We start from the raw sequence: 20,674 nt of genomic DNA, 5'->3' as shown, positions 1-20,674 counted from the left end.
GCTCTCTGAGTGACCTTTAAAAATGTACAGATGTGAAACTCTGTACATACTGCACTTTGCTTTTGTTCACTTACTATGTTCTCTATGCCTACCGCATTCTTTTTAACAGGTGCAGTTTATTCCATTAGATGGAGCACTGTGATTTATCTAACTACATCCCTATTGGTCAACATTAAACGAATTTAGGCTGTCATTGCTTTTGTTGTTCACGAATTAAGAGTTTTTTGTATTTTATTATTTTGTTTGTTTCAGAATAGGCAATATATGCACTTGAAAACAGAGAAGGCGATGGCACCCCACTCCAGTACTCTTGCCTAGAAAATCCCACGGGTGGAGGACCCTAGTGGGCTGTAGTCCATGGGGTCGCTAAGAGTCTGACCCAACTGAGAGACTTCACTTTCACTTTTCACTTTCATGCATTGGAGAAGGAAATGGCAACCCACTCCAGTATTCTTGCCTGGAGAATCCTGGGGACAGTGGGGCCTGGTGGGCTGCCATCTATGGGGTCGCACAGAGTCGGACATGACTGAAGCGACTTAGCAGCAGCAGCAGCAGCAGCACTTGATAAAGTGAAAAATTGCTCAGTCATGCCTGACTCTTTGAGACCCCATTGACTGGGCCCCACCAGGCTTCCCTGTCCATGGGATTCCCTAGGCAAGAATACTGGAGTTGGTTGCCATGCCCTCCTCCAGGGGATCTTCCCAAACCAGGGATCGAACCCAGGTCTCCTGCATTGCAGGCAGATTCTTCACAGTCTAAGCCACCACAGAAGCCCAAGAAGACTGGAGTGGGTAGCCTACCCCTTCTCCAGGAGTTCTTCCCAACCCAGGAATCAAATCAGGAACTCCAGCATTGCAGGTGGATTCTTTACCAGCTGAGCTACCAAGGTTGGTTCCCTGTAAAAACAATCCCTCTCACACTCCTGTTTTCTTACACCATGCTTGCCCTTTTGAAGGCACCCATAGTTATACATGCCATAAGAGCATCTTGCTTTTTCACACTTAATAAAACTCCTCAAATACCTTTCTATAGCAGCATTCATAGTCTTCAGTGAAATCTTCCATAGTCTATCCATTATCACTAGCTCCAGGAAGAACTGAGGCCTTAAAGAAAGGACATTTTGGTGGGAATTTTTGATTTTGCTTATTTCCAAAGTAAAAGAAATGTACTAGAATTCAAAAGTCTAGAATTCAGATCTTAGTAAGATACCGAAGAGTTATTAATGAAAATCAAAGTGATCTATGTCCTATGTCACCCATTCAAGGACCTAACAACACTCCCTACAGAGAAACTCTTCCTTGCGTCTATTCTCAGTACACTTTCCAGCAATTTAAGCATATTGACAATTACTTTGTCCTCAGTGAAGACAGAATAGCTCCCTTATCACTCCCCAAATGGTGATACACATGTCTTTAAAAAAATCTCTGCCATATGGGTTTCCATTTGTTTCTTAATATTTCAAAATAACCCCAACCTTCGATATAACAATTTGGAAAGAGAAACATTTACACCTAGAAATGAAGCAAAGAGTATCACGTGTGGGTACTTTCTAAGATGGGGCACACGCAAAATGAAGAGTGTTCCTGACAGATGCAGTATGTGTATAAGGTGTGGTCAGCCAGGGAGGTAAAACCTGCTCCATCTTTATCAAAAAGAAGAAACTGATAACCAAGGGTCTCTGGAGAGTATCTATGTATGCAAATTTCAATAACGATTCCAAAAAGGATTTATAGTATCTTTTTCTCTAACTTTGGAAAATGCTTAACGGTGCAAATCTCATAGACAAGCTTTGCAATATATCACTATTCTTTTGTAAATTTCTCAGTGCATCAAGAATTAATTGCCCACCTTTCACAAATAATGCTTGCTAGAGTATTCTCACATTATCCACCATACATTTCACCTATAAATGTTCATCCATGTGCAGTTGTACAGATCGCAAATTTTCCAACTGGCATTATCAATGACTTTGAACCTATCCTCTTTCCCAGCTGTATAAATCAACTTATATGTATTGAGGATTTACTATGTACCATAAATCTGATGGAATACAAAGGAACTTTAAGACTGAGAGATATGCCTTAGTGAACATAAAGAATTAATAATCCATGGTAAATATGCAGTGAGTGGCACAGATATGCATGCTGATCAGAACCATTTATGGCTAAAAATAAATAGTCTGAATTTCAGTGATTTGTGTCTTTTGCACGTTCCTGTGATTTCACTATGCAAATAAGAGTGAATGGTCTTAGTGAGGAAAAAATACCCCTGATGAAGATAGGCACTTACATTATGAAAAAACTTACAAACTGTTCATACTCTGGTACCATTAAGTAGTAGAAAGAACAAAGCAGGCAAATGCAGAAAATGTAAAATTCATTTTGCTCTGATTTTTTTCTATCTCCCCTTGTATCTAACCTCTGAGCCTACAGGAGGGGGGCAGGAGAAGGAAAAGGGGCATAGACCAATATAAGTTGCAACTAATTATGCAAATGATTTTATCTTTTTGTACTGTCTTACTTTCAAAATAGTTGGAAGAATCAGAAACCCCTATCCTGGTTCTAACGGGATCATGCAAGAGGTCTTCACACAAGCATGTATTAAGTAGTCCTAGAAGACTTGGACCAAAGAGGGGCTGAAAAGTCAAAATGAAAAAAAAAATTGTCTATTTCAAGTATCAGAAAAAAATTCATTCACATTCATGTTACACACACTTGAAAGATGAGACTGAGAAGCTAAGGTGAGTGCTCCTCAGGTAGTAAAAGCAGTAACTGCCATTCTGGTGCTACTGCAAGGAGACCTGGGTGGGAACTAGTAAATCTAAAATTATGACTGGATCTTGAATAAATTGCACAGCTAAGTGCAATTTTCTTCTCTTTTCAATTATTTCAGACACCTCACTTCTAATAGTTTCTGAGATTCTTCCTAAGCACAGCAGGCCCAAAGTCTACCCTTCCAGAGCCGGTCAGAGTCCAGATGCCAAATATCTGTATTGGGAGTGAGAGGTGGCCAAAGGGGAACCACATGCAGAAGAAAGATGAAAGGGAGAGAGATGCTACACTGTGAAGATTTAGACCAACCGACCAAGAGTGCAAGGGGCCACCCCAGGTCCAGGCATGCTGCATCTGCCAGAGCATCCACTACACGTGGCTTCCTGTCCACTCAAAGTCCCCCGCTCACCAGAAAGGCTAGCATATGCCGGGGAGAACGATGATCTTCAGGGCCCTGCCCTGCTTCAGAGACTGAGAATTGAGCCCCAGTGTGGGGACATACTTCTGCCATCAGGAAAGTTTCCAGGTGCAGACATCAATCTGCAGAGTGGCAAAGTGGGGATGTGGGGGTAGGGGCAGCTGGCACTGCCATGTATCTCAGGCCAGGTCCACACCGTTGGCCCCTCTTCCCACGTGGGTTGGGGTGGTGTTGAGGCAAAGGAACTCCATCAGTGCTCTGCTCACATGCACAGGAGGGCTTTGGAAGAAACTCCCTCTAGGGCCTGCACGCTTTATCAAAGTCTCTGCCCCCAGAATCTCCAGCCTTTGAAAGTGGCCAGAGTAGAGAAGGTGTTTTCCTTTTAAAGAGGGATATGTAATAATAATATTTGCCATGCCAGAATGAAAAGATAAGGCATGAGATCAAGTTGATGGGTTCAACCCACCGGTCACTATATTCCATAGGACGGAATCTCTCCAAGATTTTTTCCATGTCATCTCCACTCCTGCAATAGGGTGCCAGGAACCCTATTCCCAAGAAATGTATTGTGATAGGCAAAAGGGCTGCTCAGAGGAACAGCTGCAGACCTGCTGCGCAGCTGCTCAGTCCCACCCATACCTGCTGAGCCAATACGCTCGTCATGTATTTGCTCCCTTAGAAAACCGCTCCTTGGGTCCTGCTCTCAGGATGCCAACTGGACGAGTTGTGTGCAGGTGGTGTATCTTGAATATTTTAACTTTTTTAATATAAATATTCTGGTTTTCATCTAAGGCACATTCCTACATGGTAGTCTCAGGGATAAGAAGGCAGTGGCCCTGGGTCTGCTCACCAGGACCCTTTATTGCTCTCATCACAGAGAACAACTTTTTGGAGTATACAGCCTGCTGAACCACCTCATTGTTGCCAAGCACAGCTGGCTTTTCTGCAATGGTGTCCTCTTTTTTTTTTTTTTCTTTATTTATTGATGTATTTATTTGTGGCTGTGCTGGGTCTTTGTTGTTGTGTGGGCTTTTCTCTGGTTGCTTTGAGTAGTGGGGGCTACTCTCTGGTTGCAATGTGCGAGCTTCTCACTGCAGTGGCTTCTATTATTGAGGAGGACAGGCTCTAGGCACCAGGGCCTCTCTGGTGGCACTCCCGACTCTAGAGCACAGGCTCCAAAGCTGCGGTGCACAGGCTTAGCCACTGCACACAGTGGGATCTTTCCAGATCAAGGCCTGAACCACCTTAGCAGGCGAATTCTTTACCACGAAGCCACCAGGGAAGCCCCTCAAACGCCCTCTTGAAATCTCTCCACCTTCACTGTTTCCTGGGAGGCTAGGTTTTAACTCGGTTAACCCATGACTTGATCTCCTACTCTTGGAAGACTGGAAATTGGTCTGAACAGGAAAAGGCAGGGGAGAGAGGTTAGGAGAAGCTGAGGCAGGTGAAAGGCATCGAGAAAAAGCAGAGACTGGATGCCAGTTGCCTATGCAATAAAGGCCTCCTGTTCCAGGGCCTCTCATCACGGGACACAGCCCTCACTCTGCACATCAGATCCATCCTTCACTGGATGGAGCCAGGCCTACTGTACACAATAGGCAGTGTGAGTATGAGTGTGCGTGTGTGTGTATTTTAATGTGAGTTGGGAAGGGCAGATTCTAAGAATTATACCTTTGGACTCATCCTGTATGAACAGTATGAAAAGGCAAAAAGATAGGACACTGAAAGGTGAACTCCCCATGTCAGTAGGTGCCCAATATGCTACTGAAGATCCGTGGAGAAATAACTCGGGAGGTTGAAGAGACAGAGCCAGAGCAAAAACAACACCCAGATGTGGATGTGACTGGTGATGGAAGTAAAGTCCAACGCTGTAAAGAGAAAAACGGCATAGGAACCTAGAATGTTAAGTCCATGAATCAAGGCAGATTGGAAGTGGTCAAATAGGAAATGGCGAGAGTGAACACTTTTAGGAATCAGCAAACTAAAATGGATTGGAATGGGTGAATTTATATTCAATTGCGTATATCTTTCCTTTTCTCCTTTGCCTCTTGCTTCTTTTCTTTTCTTAGCTATTTGTAAGGCATCCTCAGACAACCATTTTGCCTTTTTGCATTTCTTTTTCTTGGGGATGGTCTTGATCCTAGCCTCCTATACAAGGTCATAGACCTCTGTCCATAGTTCATCAGGCACTCTGTCTATCAGATCTAATCCCTTGAATAATCCCCAGAAGACCATTATATCTACTACTGTGGGCAGGAATCCCTTAGAAGAAATGGAGTAGCCATCATAGTCAAGAAAAGAGTTCAAAATGCAGTACTTGGATGCAATCTCAAAAACGACAGAACGATCTCTGTTTCCAAGGCAAACCTTTCAATACCACAGTAATCCAAGTCTATGCCCCAACCAGTAATGCTAAAGAAGCCGAAGTTGAATGTTCTACGAAGACCAACAAGACCTTTTAGAACTAACACCCAAAAAAGATGTCCTTTTCATTATAGGGGACTGGAAAGCAAAAGTAGGAAGTCAAGAAATATCTGGAGTAACAGGCAAATTTGGCCTTGGAGTACAGAATGAAGCAGGACAAAGGCTAATAGAGTTTTGCCAAGAGAACACACTGGTCATAGCAGATACCCTCTTCCAACAACACAAGAGAAGACTCTACACATGGACATCACCAGATGGTCAACACCAAAATCAGATTGATTATATTCTTTGCAGCCAAAGATGGAGAAACTCTATACAGTCAGCAAAAACAAGACTGGGAGCTGACTGTGGCTCAGATCATGAACTCATTATTGCTAAATTCAGACTTAAATTGAAGAAAGTAGGGAAAACCACTAGACCATTCAGGTATGACCTAAGTCAAATCCCTTACCATTATACACTGGAATACGATTATACAGTGAAAGTGACAAATCGATTCAAGGGATTAGATCTGATAGACAGAGTGCCTGATGAACTATGGACAGAGGTCTATGACCTTGTATAGGAGGCTAGGATCAAGACCATCCCCAAGAAAAAGAAATGCAAAAAGGCAAAATGGTTGTCTGAGGATGCCTTACAAATAGCTAAGAAAAGAAAAGAAGCAAGAGGCAAAGGAGAAAAGGAAAGATATACCCAATTGAATGCAAAGTTCCAAAGAATAGCAAGGAGAGATAAGAAAGCCTTCCTCGGTGATCAATGCAAAGAAATAGAGGAAAACAACAGAATGGAAAAGACTAGAGATCTGTTCAAGAAAATTAGAGATACCAAGGGAACATTTCATGCAAAGATGGGCTCAATAAAGGACAGAAATGGTATGGACCTAACAGAAGCAGAAGATATTAAGAGGTGGCAAGAATACACAGAAGGACTGTACAAAAAAGGTCTTCATGACCCAGATAATCATGATGATATGATCACTCACCTAGAGCCAGATATCCTGGAATGTGAAGTCAGGTGGGCCTTAGAAAGCATCACTACGAACAAAGCTAGTGGAGGTGATGGAATTCCAGCTGAGCTATTTCAAATCTTAAAAGATGATACTGTGGAAGTGCTGCACTCAATATGCCAGCAAATTTGGAAAACTCAGCTGCTGCTGCTGCTGCTAAGTCGCTTCAGTCATGTCCGACTCTGTGCGACCCCATAGACGGCAGCCCACCAGGCTCCCCCGTCCCTGGGATTCTCCAGGCAAGAACACTGGAGTGGGAAAACTCAGCAGTGGCCTGGAAATGATCAGTTTTCATTTCAATCCCAAAGAAAGGCAATGCCAAAGAATGCTCAAACTACCACACAATTGCACTCATCTCACACACTAGCAAAGTAATGCTCAAAATTCTCCAAGCCAGGCTTCAACAGTACGTGAACTGTGAACTTCCAAATGTTCAAGATGGATTTAGAAAAGGCAGAGGAACCTTCAGAGATGAAATTGCCAATATCTGCTGGATCACTGAAAAAGCAAGAGAGTTCCAGAAAAACATCTACTTCTGCTTTATTGACTATACCAAAGCCTTTGACCGTGTGGATCACAACAAACTGTGGAAAATTCTTCAAGAAATGGGAACACCAGACCACCTGACCTGCCTTTTGAGAAATCTGTATGCAGGTTAGGAAGCAACAGTTAGATTTGGACATGAAACAACAGACTGTTTCCAAATTGGGAAAGGAGTACGTCAAGAGTGTATACCGTCACCCTGCTTATGTAACTTGTATGCAGAGTACATCATGAGAAATGCTGGGCTGGAAGAAGCAGAAGCTGGAATCAAGATTGCCTGGGGAAATATCAATAACCTCATACATGTAGATGACACCACCCTTATGGCAGAAAGCAAAAAAAGAACTAAAGAGCCTCTTAATGAAAGTCAAAGAGGAGAGTGAAAAAGCTGGCTTAAAACTCAAAATTCAGAAAACTAAGATTACGGCATCTGGTTCCATCACTTCATGGCAAATAGATGGTAAAACAGTGGAAACAGTGACAGACTTTATTTCTAGGAGCTCCAAAATCACTGATAATGGTGACTACAGCCATGAAATTAAAAGATGCTTGCTCCTTGGAAGGAAAGCTATGACCACCCCTAGACAGCATATTAAAAAGCAGAGACATTACTTTGCCAACAAGTCTGTCTAGTCAAAGCTACGGTTTTTCCAGTAGTCATGGATGGATGTAAGAGTTGGACTATAAAGAAAGCTGAGAGCCAAAGAATTGATGCTTTTTTTTCCTCAACAACTGTAGTGTTGGAAAAGACTCTTGAGAGTCCGTTGGACTGCAAGGATATCCAACCAGTATATCCTAACGGAAATCAGTCCTGAATATTCATTGCAAGGACTGATGCTGAAGCTGAAACTCCAATACTCTGGCCACCTGATACGAAGAACTGACTCATTTGAAAAGACTCTGATGCTGGGAAAGATTGAAGGGGGGAGAAGGGGATGAGATGGTTGGATGGCATCACTGACTCAGTGGAAGTGAGTTTGAGCAAGCTCGGGGAGTTTGTGATGGACAGGGAAGCTCTGCATGCTGCAGTCCATGGATTTATAAAGAGTCAGAAATGACAGTGAATGAACTGAACTGACTGTAGGACTTCACAAGTTACTGATTCGGTGACTACTGGCTGGCCTACTTAGTGTGGCAAACCACACTAAATTCCACCTCTTTGTGTGGAAAGATGTGTTGGTCTTTCTCCACTGTTTGCAAATTTCTATGGAGTAGTTCCTACTACCCAATGGGGTGTATATGTTCCAAGAGAAAACGAACCTTTAACACACTCTGAAAAAGTGTTAACTCCAAAGCTAAAATTTTAGTAGTTCTCTTATTCCCAACTCATTTTTTAAAAGGAAAGCTTTGGATTCTCCTATACAGTTATCTGGCTACCTAACTACCAACAAGATTCATATCAAAGGTCAGCAAAATTTTCTTGTTAAAGGATCAGATGGTAAAGATTTTAGGCTCTGCTCACTATAACAGTCTATCGAAACAACTCAAATGTGCTTTTGTGACTTGAAAACAACCACAGACGTGATAAAAATGAATCAGCTGTGTTTCAGTAAAACATTTACAAAAGTAGGCAGCTGACTGGAGTTAGCCCATGGGCTATAGTTTGCTGCCTTCTGATGTAGACTAAATATATGCTGGAAGAGGGATCTGTGGTCTTGTAATGTTGCCGATATCAAGATGGGACCATGATTTCTTGTAAACGTAAAAACCCCTCTTTAGTTCCTCCAAGAGTCTGGTTGTTGCATATTTTATTTTAAATACAAGTATACACCTAAGACCAAAATATTCAGAGTTTGAATAAATAGGCAGAGAAAAACATTATGCTGTGACCCTCAGATCAAACAATGTTCATGCCTTCATTAATTTATTTTACACATATTTAGGGGATACCTATGTTATAAATTACTGTGCTAAATATTACACAGGATGCATATGGGTAAGATTTAGACTCTTTCATCAGAAAGTTAAGACCCCAACAGGGAAAAATAACACAGTCATAAGTATATATAATGTAAGATATACAAAGTAACATGTCACAAAAGAAATAAAAATACATTTTTCTAGATGAGGGAGAAATTATTCTTGATTGACTTAAGGAAATGTAGAGCTTTGAGAGAGAGATCAAAGTCCTTTTCATGAAGGAAATATGATATATGTACCAGATATTTTAGTCCTAGGCAAGTAGATTTTAGAAAGGCAATATTGAGAGGACATAAAAAACAAAGAAAACAACATAAACAAAAGTCCAATAGTGGAAAAAAAGCAGAGACTGTATGGGCTAAAAATGAATAATTTGTGCGATCTGAAGCTTTATACCGTTTTTGAACCCTATTGAAGAAAAAAAATACATTACGTACAAAAATGAATAACATGTTTGTAATGAGAAGTCACAAAAAATGAGAAACTTTTTAAAGCAAGCAAATACTACAAATATCACAAGATCCAGACACTACGGAACACCTGAATTATGTTACCACCTAACACACCTCTCCCTGGTGACTGGCTATCCTCATCAATCCTGTCTCCACAGGACAAAGAAGATAACTCGGGCTTTCCTCTAGCACAGTTGATCTTCCTGTGTTTACTTGCAATAGTATATAAAAGTTTCTTTCAGCTTCACAAATTATCTACTAATAATGGGTAAAATTTTAGGACAGCTGTCAAATTTAGGAAACTCTTCCTGTGATATTTCAGGTCATTTCAAAGCTTTCTGTGCAGTGACTAATTGGAAATATTCCTTGGACTGATGATAAATCTATTGTGAGTCACTGATGTCCTCATGTAGTGGTATATCACTACATGTTTTATGTTATTTTTGTTAGAGGAAGTATTACATGTCAAGAATTTCAATCTTTTATCAATGTGCTCATACATCAAGTATTACATGTCAAGAATTTCAATCTTTTATCAATGTGCTCATACATCATGCTTCATCATCAATCAGATTATTAAACAGTTTAAGAACCTATTCACTGGGGACCTTGCTGGTGGTCCAGCGGCTAAGACTCTGCACTCCCAATACAGGGGGTCCCAGTTCAATTCCTGGTCAGGGAACTAGATCCCACATGCCACAATATAGAGTTCAGATGCCAACACAATGAAGATTAAAGATACCAAGTTAAGATCTAGCGCAGCCAAACAAATAAAAAGGACCTATCCATTAAGTTCATTTGCAAAGTAGTTCTTTCCCTTAGTGAATTTAGAGAGCAAACACATATGATGAAAAAGCCTTCAGAAAGGTAATATCTGTTGTCCACTGAACACTGAATAGCTTTAATTACAAATTATGTATTTCTGCAGTTTGGTGATTTTATTACCTCTTTCAATAATCAACTGCACTAGTAGCACTTCAGTTGTTTTAAATGTTTAAAAAATTTAAATTAAGTACGTACCAACTTACAAGCTCATAACATTAATACTACATCCACGTGATGAATAACAAAATTTATCATGATATATTTTTAGTGCCATCTAGTGTTTAAAGGGCTTCATAGAGTAAAGTGAAAGTCGCTCAGCTGCATCTGACTCTTTGGGACTCCATGGATTTATACAGTCCATGGAATTCTCCAGGCCAGAATACTGGAGTGGGTAGCCTTTCCCTTCTCCAGGGGATCTTCCCAACCCAGGGATCAAACCCAGGTCTTCTGCATTGCAGGAGGATTCTTTACCAGCTGATCTACCAGGAAAGCCCTCACAGAGTAAATATTTATCTATTTATCATAGAGTAAGTAAACATGCAAACAATTTAGTTTTAAAATTTGTGTCAACATATATTCTTCAATTCTATATCCCAGTCATTCCATCTAAGATTTAAATCTGACAATAAAAGAATTGTAAGATTATGTGAGCTTACAGAAACTGTCATGAAATAAAAGGAATTAAGTCAGCCCTTCACTAATTTTATAGGAGATGTCAGTCAGGACAACAGCTATGTAAGACAAACAGACAGGCAAGAATATCCAATGAAGTAAAGACAACCTCTCCAATAAATGGTGCTGGGAAAACTAGACAGCTACATGTTTTTAAAAAATGAAATTAGAATGTTCCCTAACACTATACACAAAAATAAACTCAAATGGATTAAAGACCTAAATGTAAGGCCAGAAGCTATAAAACTCCTAGAGAAAAACATAGGAAAACATTCTTTGACATAAATCACAGCAAGATCCTCTTTGACCCACATCCTAGAGTAATGGAAATAAAAACAAAAGGGACCTAATTAAAATTAAAAGCTTTTACACAGCAAAGGAAACAATTAATGAAGTTAAAAGCCAATCCTCAGAATAGGAGTTGCAAGCAAAGCAACTGACAAAAGATTAATCTCCAAAATACACAAGCAGCTCATGCAGCTCAATATCAGAAAAACAAACAACCAATCAAAAAATGGGCAGAAGATCTAAACAGACATTTCTCCAAAGACACAGATGGCTAACAAACACACGAAAAGATGCTCTACATCACTCATTATTAGAGAAACGCAAATCAAAACTACAATGAGGTACCACTTCACATCGGTCAGAATGCTGCTGCTGCTGCTGCTAAGTTGCTTCAGTCGTGTCCGACTCTGTGCAACCCCATAGACGGCAGCCCACCAGGCTCCCCCGTCCCTGGGATTCTCCAGGCAAGAACACTGGAGTGGGTTGCCATTTCCTTCTCCAATGCAGGAAAGTTAAAAGTGAAAGTGAAGTCACTCAGTCGTGTCTGACTCTTAGCGACCCCATGGACTACAGCCCACCAGGCTCCTCCGTCCATGGGATCTTCCAGGCAAGAGTACTGGAGTGGGGTGCCATTGCCTTCTCCACTGGTCAGAATGGCCATCACCAAAAAATCTACAAACAATAAATATTGGAGAGGATATGGAGAAGAGAGGATGTGGAGAGGATGTAGAGAACCTTCTAGCATTGTTGGCGGGAATGCAAATTGATACAACCACTATGGAAAATAACATGGAGATTTCTTTAAAAACTAGAAATAAAACTACCTTATGACCCAGCAATCCCATTACTGGGCATATACCCTGAGAAAACCGTAATTCAAAAAGACACGTGTACCAAAATGTTCACTGCAGCACTATTTACAATTGCCGGGACATGGAAGCACCCTACACATCCATCAACAGATGAATGGACAGATGTGGTACAAATGTACAACAGAACATTACTCAGCTGTAAAAAGAAAGGCAATTGAGTCAGGTGAACTGAGGTGGATGAACCTAGAGCATGTTATATAGAGTGAAGTTAAGTCAGAAAGAGAAAAACAAATATCCTATATTAACACATACATATGGAATCTAGACAGAGAAGGCAATGGCACCCCACTCCAGTACTCTTGCCTGGAAAATCCCATGGATGGAGGAGCCTGGTAGGCTGCAGTCCATGGGTTTCCAAGAGTCAGACACGACTGAGCGACTTCACTTTCACTTTTCCCTTCCCTGCATTGGAGAAGGAAATGGCAACCCACTACAGTGTTCTTGCCTGGAGAATCCCAGGGATGGGGGAGCCTGGTGGCTGCCGTCTATGGGGTCACACAGAGTCAGACACGACTGAAGTGACTTAGCAGCAGCATGCAATCTAGAAAAATGGTACTGATGAACCTATTTGCAGGGAAGGAATGGACCCAAAGGTGAGGACAGTCTTGTGAACAAGGAGGGGAAGGAGAGGGTGGGACACATCCAGAGAGTAGCACTAACATATACACACCAGCATGTGTACGACAGCTAGCTAGTGGGAAGCAGCTGTGTAGCACAGGGAGCTTAAACGGATGCTCTTGTGATGACCTAGAGAGGTGGGGTGGGGGGAGGTGGGAGGAAGGCTCAGGAGGGAGGGGATATATGTATACTTAGGGCTAATTCACATTTCGTGCAGCAGAAACCAACACAACATTGTAAAGCAATTATCCTCCAATTTAAACACACACACACACAAAGGGACTCGTTTTCATTGAAATGCCCAGATAAAATGTTTCATACAGTCTTAGGTCTAGAAGGATATGTTTGAATCAAACCAAGTTGAACTTAAACTCGTATGTGTTATCTCCTTAAATTAAATATATATATATATGTTTTATGATTAAATTTATAGCTCTATTAAAAGTTTTATAAAAAGTTTTACTTAGCCACGTGCTGCTGTCCCTGCCGACTCCGCACCATTCCTCATGATGGATGAAAACCAAGCTCAAGGTTGAGAGCCTGCTGCAGTCTACAGCCGGACGCCATGGACTTATTAAGTACTGGATCACGTTTGTCAACCACGAAGCCAGGTCCACGTGCTTCGCTCTCCAGGCCGCCCAGCAGGTGCCCCAGCTCGGGGTCCTGCTCCGCTGGGACAGGAACAACCGCTCCAGGCTGAGCCCTGCCATGCTGGACTGCACCTTTCCTGGGCCACCTGCACCTGCCTCAAGGAGGCCAGCTACAACCACTGGCTGACGCTCACGGCCCTCGTTAGCCTGAGCCTGGACAATGAGGGCCAGGAGCTATTCGTGACCTTCAGCTCAGTGCCCATGGTGGTGCTCGACGACCACCTGTTCTCCGACTCAAGCATGATCATCTCTGAACCTGCAGGAGGTGACACGGCACTCACAGGCTCTGCAGGAGCTATTCTGGCCGCTCTTGGAAACTCTGGGCCCTCGCTGCTCTGTCTGTATCCTCCGAGTTCCTCTCAACTAACTAACCAGAGCGCGCACGCCGACGACGTCATCCCGGGCACGCGCGCGCACGCACCAGCCGGAGGAGACGTCCCCATGGTGTGGACCGCCAGCCCTGAGTGCTTCTGCAAAGTGCTCCTGCGTCTCAATGACACCGCTGAGAGCCTGCTGCGCACCGTCCAGCTGGGCCTGGAAGTGTTGCCCTCCATGCTGTCCAGGGTGGCCAGCATCTTGAAGGGCTGTGCTCTCCTCGGTGGGTACTCACAGACCACGCCACTGCCTGGTACCCTGGAGCTCACTTGGCAGTGCGGTGTTTTTGTGGGTGGAGACGACTATCAGTCGGGCCAGACCAAGGTCAGGTTCGTGCTCACGGACTTCCTTACTGTTTCTGGCCTCAAGACCTTGTCCATCGTGAGCTACACCTGGCAGCAATGACGGGCAGAATCCGTCGGCGCCAACACAGTTCCATTCCAAGGAGGTGTCCAAGAGCAGCGTGGTATACAATGTGCTGGTGCACGGTGACGCAGCGCTCTACTTGCAGGGCAAGGAGCCGGGTCACTGCATGGTCATCAAGCACGTGCTATACGTGGGTGACAGCAAGCGTGTTCTGGATTAGTATACAGCAGAACGGATGCTAGGTGGTACCAACAGGCTGGAACTGCACAACACATTCGAGGACTCGCTCCTGGCCAAGCCCCTCACACCGGACCTGGAGCAGCTGCCAAACCATGCCAGCGCGTGATCTTCTGCACAGATGTCAACCCAGAGCTACAGAGCTTCCATCCGGTGCTGTCGCTGTGCAGCTTGGCTTCCTCTTGCAAGCACAGCTTGGGCGATGGGGCAGCCCAGTGGCCAACCCACTCTTCCGCCAGCACCAACTGCATTGAGAGTACCTTCAGAGTCTGCGTGGGGCTTCCACTGTAGAACCATGCGCTTCTGGAGCGCGAGATGAAGCGCCCCTGTCCTCGAGTGAGTTGGGCTTGTGGCCACTGCCCGCCGTGTGTCTTGTGAGAAAGGAGCAGTGCCCGCCTCCCCCAATGGCTTTACTGGTGACACCAATGGGCACTCGCAAGCTGAGGCACCCCAGATGCCCACCACCACCTAAGGCCATGACCATACAGCTCCCCCGTAACTACTCCTATCCCCAGTGCTCCTCAGGCCCCCAGAAGAAATAAAGCTAGTGCCATCCCAGGGACAGAGGAGCGTGGCCGGTTACAGTCCATGGGGTCACAAAGAGTTGGGCACGACTGAATTGACTTAGCAGGTATTATAAAAAAAAAATTAAATTAAATAAAAAGTTTTACTTAGTAAATTAGTAGGTTTATGATAATAAAAACCAAATGTTTAAGTTCTTTAATCAAAACACAACTTGCTTGATTTTAGTATTTTATCCATAACAAATAATACCAGGTTAACAAAACAGAAGTTTATTCCAGCTATATTGTTATGTGTGTGTGTGAAACATATAAAAAACCAAAAAAAAAATTCTGCAGTCACAATGAGAAAAAACAAGGGATATGGGTAACAAATTTGTTCTTTCCCTTCTTTTTACTATTAATTCACTGACTATCTAAAGCAGCTGGATTTACATGCTATTAAATTCATATTGCTCTTAGAATCAGAGGTTAAGACCGAGACATTGAAAACAATTTACACAAGATCCACAAAGTATCATCATTATTTTATCCTCAGCTAATTAAAAAAAAAAAAAATCAGAGTAGGAAACTGCACTCCCTTAGGCTCACACCAGCCTTTGTAAGGATGCAGCAATGCCCCGAAACAAGGATTCTCACTGGACGAAAGTTAGTGCTTTTAAGTTGAAGTCATGCTCCCAACCTGGGTCCTAAGGAGACTCAGGCACACGTAACCCATGTCTCAGTTTGCTTGTGTCTGCAGAGGCAGTCACTCCCAGAATGCTCAATCTAGGCCAAGCCTGCACAGGCCAGGAGCCACTCTGCCAAGTATGATAAGACTCTGTCTTTATGGTCCCCCAGGAAGTTATGGAAACGAAGGATAAGTTATTTCAAGAAGTTAACAATCAACAGTGTGACATACTGAACACCAGTCGATCTGAAGGGAGGAAAAAGAAATGGGGTAAAAGCCAAGTGAGTGGTGTCTGGCTGGAAATTCCCTTGCTTGACACTGAACCTTGGAGAGCAGCAGTGGCAGCAGGTGTGTGTGGGTGTATGTGCGAATCTGTGCGTATTAACTGGCGGGCAGCACAGATAAGCCACTTTAACTGGTAGACGAATAGAGTACATTTTGCTGTGAATTCCTCTCTGATCCAAAAGTCTATATATCTTTTCTCTCATGTGAGAGGCTCTCAACTAACTTGCTATACCTTCCAGGTACTCAAAAAATATACTCTGAATGATTTTTCCCTTTAAAAATTTCTAGTGCAAAGGAAAAAAAATTTTATGGGTAGAGAGGAAGCAATTTTTACGTCATTGGTTTCTGCTTAATCCAGGTGTTATTAAATCCCGCCTACTGATTAGAGTTTCAATGTGAAAAGAGCTCCCCCAAAATACTTCTTGAATTATTCATCCTTAACCCTAATAGCAATGTGTAATCTGGTTTCAGTGAGTGGTTGATTCCAGTCTGGCAATTCTAACCTACAATCAATTAGAGCTGCTGCTGCTGCTGCTAAGTCGCTTCAGTCATGTCCGACTCTGTGCGACCCCGTGGACTGCAGCCCACCAGGCTTCTCCATCCATGGGATTCTCCAGGCAAGAACACTGGAATGGGTTGCCATTTCCTTCTCCAGCGAATGAAAGTGAAAAGTAAAAGTGAGCACTAGTCCTCAAACTGACTGTAGAAGCACAAACAAGAAAAAATATCACAAATCTGATTTTGTGTTTTGCCCATAAGTCATCATTTTCTTCTCTAATTAACTCATTTAAAATTGTTTCAAATGTGATACAGTGCATTATAAAACCTAAAGTTTTCATTAAAATATTTTAAAACTGCATGCTATTTTAAAATTTTTTCCAAAAATAAGTTTGTTGGAAAGTTACATATTGTACTTTTTTACTTGTAAGAATTACTTTTTATTTAACCCATCTATTCTATCTTCTTTTCCATGTAGAACTTCTCAAGCAGAAGAAAACACTTTTTTAAAGAATCATCTAAAAAGCCCCAATCATAACTACTTTCATTAATTCTTCCCAATATTTCACAATTTTCTTTGGACAGAAATTCTTCCTAGTAAACACATATTATATTTTTGAGTATTTGTGATATATTCTCAAGATCATACAGGTGCTAATTATCACTTCTATGGCAATCACAGGGCTTCCCAGGTGGTACTAGTAGTAAAGAACCTACCTGCCAATCTGGGAGACATAAGAGACGCAGGTTCAATCCCTGGGTCAGGAAGATCCCTAGAGAAGGAATTGGCAGCCCACTCCAGTAATCTTGACCGGAGAATCCCATAGACAGGAGCCTGATAGATTACAGTTCATGGGGTCGCAGAAAGTCAGACACGAGTGAAGTGACTTAGCAGAGCACAGCATAGCACGTGGCAACCCCATTACAATACACAAATGTATCAAATCAGCATGTTAAAATGGTTCATGTTAAATATCCAGTAGAAAAGAAAATCGTGAGTTGTTTATTTGGCTTAATAGTGTTTGGGTTTTTACCAATTTACAAAATGGTTACAGCAATATATTCAACACATTAGAAAGGATAATCTCAAGGCTTCCCAGGTGGCTCAGAATCTGTGGTAAAGAATCTGCCTGCCAATGGAGGGGACACAGGAGATGTGGGTTCGATCCCTGGGTCGGGAAGATCCCCTAGAGAAGGGAATGACAACCCACTCCAGTATTCTTGCCTGGAAAATCCCATGGACAGAGGAACCTGGAGAGCTACAGTCCACAGGGTCGCAAAGAGTCGGACACGACTGAGTGACACAGCACGCACACAGGCTTTAAATTTATACAGTGTTATATGTCGATTATATTGCAACTTGAAAAAAATACCTGAGATCATTTTCTAAAGTCTTGTACTCAAAGAAATTCAATCTTAGTTCATCATTGCCTTTCATACATGTGAAAAATAAGCTTTAAGATGCCTTGTGAAGCTTTTCTCTATTTGGTAAATAAGTTTTTCTTTTTTCCAGGTCTTCACTGTAAGCTCTCTAAGACAACGTATTTTATTTACTTAAATATTCATTCATCTGTTCATTTATTTAATATTGAAATCCTTTCTTGACTCCAGAAAAACTTAAAATCTTATCCCTCAAATTACAGATTTAAGGGATAATTTTCAGGATAAAGCACAAAGGAAATCAAAGATAAGAAAACATTTAAAAATTAAATATGAGTGGCATTGTAAGAGGAAGAACAAATGCTTTCAAATATAAGAGTGAATGCTATTGTTCAATTCACCATAAGCTGGTTTCATCATTTAAAGTTCTAAGATTCCTACAATGGTGAAAATCATTAACTGATATACTGGAGCTTAAAGATGGCTGTACCACACAGAGTCTTAATGTTCTCCTGCCCACAGTACTTCAGGGACTCTTGAGGAGGCTGTCATTGGGTAGTGCCTCGATAGGACACACCCAGTACTGCCTGGAGAGCAGAGGAATGGGATCAGCAGGGTCTTTTTGCTTGAGAGATCAAGCAGCATCATTCGGGGGAAAGTCCCTCTGGAGAAACAGACAAGGCACACATGCTGTGATCAAGCACCGTGAGTCACATCAGAGGGGCAGGAAGCATGCGCTCCCCACTTGGGTAAGGCAACAGGTGATGTGACTGGAAAGGACATTTTATGGACCAAGTGAGCGATAGGAGTACAGTAGCCTGGAAAATGAACCAAACCAGCTCCTGTGGGCTAGTGAATGGAAACTGTATTGCTACAGGATGACCTGCAAGAGACAGCATATTTTATAGGCTTTGCCTTTAAACTTACCCCAAACCTGATTGCTCTCAGTTTCTCTGCCTCCATCACCCCGGTCTAAGCCACTGTTTTCTATTTCTGGATCACTGCAATAACCTCCTACCCGACTTCCTGCTCCCACTCTTAAACCCTTCTTGATTATTTTCACACTGCAGCCAGACAGATCTATTTAAAATATAATTAAGGTCATGCCACTCTTCTACCTAAAATTACTGATAGCTTCCTATTACATTTTGAATAAAGTCAACCTTCCTTACGTTGACATAAGCGGCCCTCCATGTGCTAGTCCCTGGATACATCGGCAACCTCATCTACCACTTTCTTTCCAGTCAAACTGGCCACCCTGTTCTTAAATATATCAGGATCAATAAATAAACCTAACTTGACTTAGCAGCAGCAGCAGGCTTTTACAGTTGCCTTACCCTTTGCCTCAAACATTCTTCTCACTGATACCTGCTTGCTGGAACTCCACTTGAATTGACTCATCAGATATTTAGTGTATCTGAGTGAGGAACTGATGAACCAACAGGATGAAGCTCTTATTGTGGAATCATGACAGAACACTTCCAAGTCAGAAGTCTGCTCAGGTGGATCTATACAGCAGCTCAGTTGGTCTCAGGTAATCGTTTCCCTGCCATCCCCACCAGCAGGCCACCATTATAGATCACCTTATACCTTATTAATGTCTTCTTTTCAATGTCTGATATGACGGCCACCTATCACTCTCTTCTACCATACATGCCTTACCTTTGTTCTTTGTAGCACGTATAGTTATAATTTATACAGTCAGCTCTCCTAATCTGTAAGTTCTACATCCAAGGATTCAACCAATGTGGATCAAAAATGTTTGAAAAATATTAAAGTTCCAAGGAGAAAAATTTGAATTTGTAGCATGCTGACAATTATTTACATAGCATTTACATTATATTGGGTATTCTAAGTAATCTAGAGATGATTTTAAATATACAGGAAGATGTGCACAGGTTATACACAAATACTATACCATCTTATGGGCTTCCCCGGTGGCTCGGATGGTAAAGAATCACCCTGCAATGCAGGAGACCTGGGTTTGATCCCTGGATTGGGAAGATGCCTTGGAGGAGGGCATGGCAACCCACTCCAGAATTCTTGCCTGGAGAATCCCCATGGACAGAGGAACCTGGCCAGCCACAGTCCATGGGGTCACAAAGAGTTGGACATGACTGAGCGACTAAGCATAACAATACCATCTTATATAAGAGACTGGAGCATCTGAGGATATAGGCATTTGGGGTGGGAGATGTTGGAATCAATACCATGCAGATGCCAAGGGATGGCTGTACTTATCTATCTGTGGGTTGACTATCTATGATGGAACTTACATCACTGAAAGGTAGATTCTATGTGCACAGAAACTTTGATTTCTTCCCAGCAGCACCACCCCTTGTGCTTAGAACAGTAATTAGTACTTAAGGTGCTCAATATATACTTGTTGGTTAAAGAAATCACTAAATGAGAAGCTCTCGATATGACAGAGTAATTTACGGAAGGCTAGAGTTTCCAGTTCATAAGCGGAGACTGAACCATGGGAAAATCTATTTGATACAGTCTGATAAAATCCTTTGAGTTCCTGGCACTGCGAACTGACATTTGAATTTGAATGTTTAAAAGTCATCTCAAAGCAAAAGTCTACACTTGATCTTCCCCCAGGACTAGTGTTTCCTGTCTCATTAAATGGTACCACTCCTCTCTCCAAGTGTCCAAGTTCCCTGTGGTCCTCTTTGCTTCCATTAAAATGCTCTTCTTCTTCATCTTGTCGCACACCCACTCCTTAGCTCAGTTAATTTCTACTCATTCTTCAGGTCTGTGATAGGTTATCTTTTACAGAAACAAAAATACTTCCTGTCCCCTGTAAACTTCCCCAGAACCTTGCCTCTTGCTGTAAAGAAGCAGAGCCGCTTTCCCCTTCCTTTGAACCTGGGCTGGCCT

The 20,674-nt window shown here is 42.3% G+C and overlaps 1 pseudogene; it reads left to right on the top strand.

Moving 5' to 3' along the window:
- LOC133254496 (inositol-3-phosphate synthase 1-like) overlaps nt 1–15,016 on the top strand; it is a 45,027-nt pseudogene extending 30,011 nt beyond the window's left edge.
- Nucleotides 15,017–20,674: the final 5,658 nt, after the last annotated feature.

This window comes from Bos javanicus, chromosome 9 (genome assembly GCF_032452875.1).
Source record: "Bos javanicus breed banteng chromosome 9, ARS-OSU_banteng_1.0, whole genome shotgun sequence".
NCBI lineage: Eukaryota > Metazoa > Chordata > Mammalia > Artiodactyla > Bovidae > Bos > Bos javanicus.
This window is presented reverse-complemented; position numbering and strand designations above follow the sequence as displayed.